At 35.5% G+C, this 5,734-nt stretch overlaps 1 long non-coding RNA gene across 1 annotated transcript; it reads right to left on the minus strand.

Moving 5' to 3' along the window:
• Positions 1–426: 426 nt before the first annotated feature.
• On the minus strand, positions 427–4,898 carry LOC147654618 (uncharacterized). The gene is made up of 2 exons (XR_015282579.1): positions 4,786–4,898; positions 427–4,230 (listed from the first exon to the last, which is right to left on the minus strand). It is a non-coding gene; the product is annotated as an uncharacterized LOC147654618 (long non-coding RNA).
• Between the last annotated feature and the right edge of the window lie 836 nt (positions 4,899–5,734).

Genomic DNA, 5,734 nt, shown 5'->3' on the forward strand with positions numbered 1-5,734 from the left:
AGGTGAGTTAAGGTCTCAAAGATACTAAATTTCTATGAAATATTAAGTTTCATGAAGTGTGGTCAATGGCTAAGACTGAGGATCCAAACTATTATCTTCACAAAGCAAATAAAATTGGTGGAACAGTTATCTGTCTTTTTGGTCTGCCAACCAGTCTGTCATCATATTAATATCTCCCAGGCAGGTCCAAGACTTCCTACGTTCCTACCTTTTGCTTTGGATAAGCAGGGGATGAAAGAAAATCAAAGGGAAAAACAGGAAAGGTAAGAAAATGTAAAGGGAGATGAAAATACTTGTAAATAGCTTTTTTTTCCTTTTTTTTTTTTTACAGGAAAGACACTGGAAGAACAGCAGGAATGGGGAAATTGTAGAAGATATGTTGAGTAACTGGGGGTTTTGGCAGAAGAGAAATAAACAGTAGATTCCTTGAAAGAAAAATAGTTTTATTTTTTTCCATTGTTCACATCTGCTGCACGTATTGGTGTATTTTCTTTTGCACTGTAGAGTACATATACTGTTATTTGGCTTTGACTATACAAAATTTCATATGGGGTTATATTTTTGATACTTCCACAGGAAGGTACATATTTTTCCTCCTTGAGGAATATGCATTGCCCAATTTTGATTATATATATGAACAATTTTTTCTCTTTTTGAATGGAAGATAGCACTCTCAAAGTGTAGGTAGTAAAGAACACAAATAAGATCTTAGCAAGTCTCTCATATTTTTGAGCATATCAATGCACAAAATTATAAAAATATTGTGGAAAGAGAACAGGTTAGATGCGTTAATCTATTATTTCAATACTTTTGATATAATTTTTGCTTCAAATAATCATAATACAGTTGTGGCAGTTTATGATCTTTGAAAATATATATTTATTCAGAATTATGTCCTTGTTAATTATAATGCATCAGCATTATTACAATATAAGGCTATTTCCACTGTATATATAGGTAATTCTAGTTTACCCTTTTAGATAATTTAATTTATAACAAAGTGTGCACCTCTTCCTTCAGTAACCAGTTTATTTACTGGTGGTGCAACAACTGCTTCAGACTGGGCTTGACACTGCTAGGTTCTCTGATCTCTGGAGATCCAACCTGAACAAGTGTGATGACACTTTTTAAACACAACAGGAATCCTCTTTACTCTATCCTCTATAATTGCTACTTCTGGTAGCAATTATACCTAAATACACCATTAAGCAAGAAAATTAAATATTACAGAATATTGGTTTGGGTGGTTTTCAGTTCCACTGAAATGCTGCTTGAATGTAATACACATATTTGAAGATGATGCATGTTGCACACAGAACTAGATTCACTGTGGTACTAGAGCTTTTCAGGTTTATACTTCTCCTTAATCTTACTGTATTTTGTCTTTATATCTGTCTTTATAAAATAATTTATAATGTCCTAGTCTTGGACATTATGGGGTGCAACTTGGAGCCATGTGGTCTCACCTAGGCTGTTATTCTGAAATGTTTGCCTAAACTATTGTGGACACTCTAAACTCTTCTGGAGGAGGTGAAATGCCTTCATCAACTGTCACATAAGGGCACACACAATAATTTGCTTATATAACAAAAAATGTTTTCAAACTTTCACTTGAAAAAATCTTGATGTAGACTTTAAATTTGAAAAGCTTTGCCAGTTTAGGAGGTGATGCCTTTTGAACAGGCTGAGATGTATCAGGACATAATCCCAAGAATAAAGGAATATACAGAAACCACTGATGAATGAGAAAAAAAGGAAATGTGGTGAGGAACTGTGGTGTGTGTGGTGTGGACAAAACATGATTCAAAGTTGTTTCAGAGCTTTATAAAAGGAAAACCATGCAGACACTCCTTCTCTTAGAAGTCCTTTTACTTACTGGAGCTAGAGTAAAGATTTTATTTTTTAAATCATTGTTATTATAATGCAGACACTTTTATTTGTATGCTCCAATCACATTTTGCAAGGAAAGCAAAACCTCGAAATCAAAAGACCCTTAAATGTGTTGTAACTTCCTAGAGATATTTAAAATAGTCATGTCAGTTTGAATGTATTAATTAGTAGTTATTGATTAGCAAGGGTAATTACTATGTCAGGTGTATCTAATTTACTGACAGCTGCATTACAATGTTTATAAAAGAATTTTTCATAGTTTAAAAATCATCTGATGTAATTATATTCAAATATAAGTTTAATTATCTTGTTATCATGATAATAAAAAATTTTCTCCACAAGCTGAAGACATGAAAAAATGGTCAAAAATATACTTATGTGAACTGAGCAGCCATTTAATTTACACATATATGTATAGGAACAGACAGTGTCCTGTAGACAACACTTTTGACTTTGCATTGTAAGGCCAAGAACCTATTTTTTATCATATCCAGTGATTTTACTGTTAATTCTATAAAAATTTTTGCTAAAGAAAAGGCCACTGTAGTCAGATATTGATGTGGTTTCTCCTACTATTAGTAGTTTACTTCTATAATAAATGTTACAAATAAGCATTATTTTCTGCAGATCTAGAATTAAATATTATTTATGATCTGTCAAAAATTTTCCTCCTATTAGTTTCCTTTTATTCAATTCATACTTAAAACTGAGCTTTTAAGGATCCAAATGACACTCAAGAGTGCACCACAATCAGATTTTATGGGTGAGTTTAGCTGATTATTAAAGTTGAGTCAGGGCAGAGCTAAGGTGTGTTCAGGGCCTTTTCTTTCATTTCTCTCTATTATGGATGCTCCTAGAAAGAAGAAGCCAAGCAGCCAGGCTACCTTTGAAGCTTTGCCAGGCTCTCCTAATAAATGTTAGTAGGTAGAAAAATGACTATTGATAAACTAGACAATTGTCATATTAAAACAAAGCTACAGAGAATCAAAGTAAAGGACAGAAAAGAGAAAGAGCTTCTACATTTACAAAATACAACTACAGTATGGCTTAAAATCAGGTCAAGTGCACCTTGTGAACTTGGGCTGTCTGATTTGAAGAGTGCTTGATATTAGTAGTATGGGCATGATCATTCTGCATCACTTGGGCAGTTACCCTTGATGGTACAGTGCAGATGATGTAATTGTATTTTTCTTAATATTTTTCCATATTTCTATATACAATGTGTGACAGCCTTGAGACCAAAAGAAATAATGACTGTCTTTTCTGGGATTTTTCAGGCCCAAGGCTTGAAATCATGTGTGAACTTTCAATCTACCAGAATGACATTATTATACTACAGTAAAAGTGATACAAGTTAGATATGTTAGGAAATATCATGAGGGTATGTGAGTGGGAGAACTGCAAAAGACCTGGTGGAAATGTGTGATAAAATATATGGATGAATGGCATCACTCTGGGTGTGAGAACTTGCATATTACCCTTAAGGACAGTGTCAGGAGTGAACTATCACCAATATAGCTTACTTTCCTTTGAAAATTGATAGTCCACTTAAAAATAATTCCTGTGTGTTAATATGCTTCATCCAGGAAGATCAAGAAAGCAAGACTCTGGAAGAAATAAAGTAGACAATTTGACATTGCAGTTTATATATTGACACTTCATATGGCATAGTGTAGAACACGAGGAAAAAACCCCAAAACTACGTATGAAAGAACCAATCCAATAAATGGGTTGTTTTTTCTAAGTAGTTTAATTTTAAGAATAGACATCATGGCCTAATTGAAATGCATTTAAAAGCAGTTTAGTCTGAAAACATCACAGTACTACCTCCAAAATTCTGAAGGTAAGTCATATTTGAACCTGGAATCATAGAATCATAGAATGGTTTGGGCTGAAAGATATCTAGTCCAACCACCCTGTCATGGGCAGGGGCACCTTCCACTAGACCAGTTTGCTCAAAGCCCCTTCCAACCTGTCCTTGAAGACTGCCACAGGTGGGACATTCACAGCTTCCCTAGGAAAGCTGTTCCAGTGCCTCACAATCCTCACAGTGATTTGTGAATGTGCTCCTCATATCTAATCTAAACCTGCTCTTAAGTTTGAAGGCATTCCCCCTTGTCCTGTCACTGTAGTTCCTGATGAAGAGTCCCTCTCCAGCTTCCCCATGGGCTCCCTGCAGATAATGTAAGGTTGCTCTCAGGTCTCCACAAATCCTTCTCTTCTTTGGGCTGATCAAGTCCTGACTTTCTCAGCCTGTCTTTATAGGGGAGGTGCTCTACTCCCTTCATCAATTTTCTGGCCCATCTCAGTGGTTTCTCCAGCAGTTCCATGTCCTTCAAACTGAAAATTAAGAACACAACCGTCCATGGTTCTGAACAAATACCTTGGAAGTAAGGGAAAATTTGAAGGCAGTCAAGTAGAGAAATAGTCTCACCCTTAGCAGGAGTGAGAAAATTTTTACAGGAGTGAAAAGGCATTAGTTAATCCTTTTTAAAGAACAGAGAAAGGAAGAGATGGATAAAGCAAATTAAACTATTAAAGTTCTATAATTATAAGATTTGGTTATTAATTGCAAATTATTCATTTGTGTGATAGTGTTTAATATATGTGATCATTTTGAGTGCATTTTTAAATGGGGCAATTTTAATGAAGCTCTTCTGGGAATCTGTACTACTAAGGCAATTAAGAGTGTTTCTAATTTACTTATTTTTCCTTCTGAAACATTTGTAGCATGCTTCAAACATGTCCATGGTCCACACTGAAGATATAGATAATGCCAGATGATCTAGTGAAAGATTACTGCACTGTTACAGAGGTAAAAATCCCAGCAGGAAAACTAATGTTGCCCCTGTTGTCTGAGCCAAATTCAGATTAGCATAATTGAATTCCACCTACCTAAATTTGTCCTGCAGGGTGTAAAGCAGGCAGCTCAATCTTCAGAGTCATGTAGGCTACAACCTCTTTGAGAAAAGCAGTAAAGGTGCCAACAAAACTACTTATGAGGGAATCTGAAAAAAAACAACACATAATACTGCTAAGAGTGGCTTGACATGTCAATATAATTCATTTATCAAACTGATGACTATGATGCTATTAAAAATTAATTATCTTAGAAAGTCAAACAGAAGGATGTCTGGAGATTGAAAATGGTCACGTAATAATTGTACTGACCTTGAATCATGTGTCTGTGTTCTGCAATTTTGCTGTTATTGTTACATGATTTTTCAATTTCACTCTTAAAACCCAGACATTTTGATTTGCTTTCCTGGCAGGAGGAATCAAAATAGTGTGCAGGAGAACACATTTCCTCAGGGAAACCTGAGGCTCAGCTGAAGTGGGAATCTGGGTTATGATCCTCTCCAGAAGGGTGGGAGCCTTGAAGCTAAATTTTGTCTTATAAACTAGCAAAAGGTTTTGTTCTCTGCTCCTGAGGTCAACTACTTGGTCTGTTCAAATCTACAGCCACGAACACTCCCTAATCCTCCAGTGCAGGGAAACTGGATCCACACTGCTTATGGGACATGCCACCTGGTCAGTGCTGTGTGTGGGAATTTTGTGAATTAATTTGGCATGTCTCAAGCCAAAACTGAACCAGGCACCATTTTAACAGTAGCACAGAACAAGGAATATAATTTCCTGTTCTCAGTCATTGATTTAGAGTAATTTGCTACAGCTAGCATAGTCTAAGAGATTAGAGCAAAGAAAGACATGAAGAAACTACTCAATAATTCAGCTTCTCTTTCAAAACAAGTGAGAGAACTCTGAAATTAGAATATTCTTATTCAGATATTACACTGGTATGTCCAGGTGGGGTTTTATGTCTCCAGAGAGAGAGACAGTCCAC

The sequence above is a fragment of the Cyanistes caeruleus genome, chromosome 2 (assembly GCF_971803275.1).
Source record: "Cyanistes caeruleus chromosome 2, bCyaCae1.hap1.1, whole genome shotgun sequence".
Classification (NCBI taxonomy): domain Eukaryota; kingdom Metazoa; phylum Chordata; class Aves; order Passeriformes; family Paridae; genus Cyanistes; species Cyanistes caeruleus.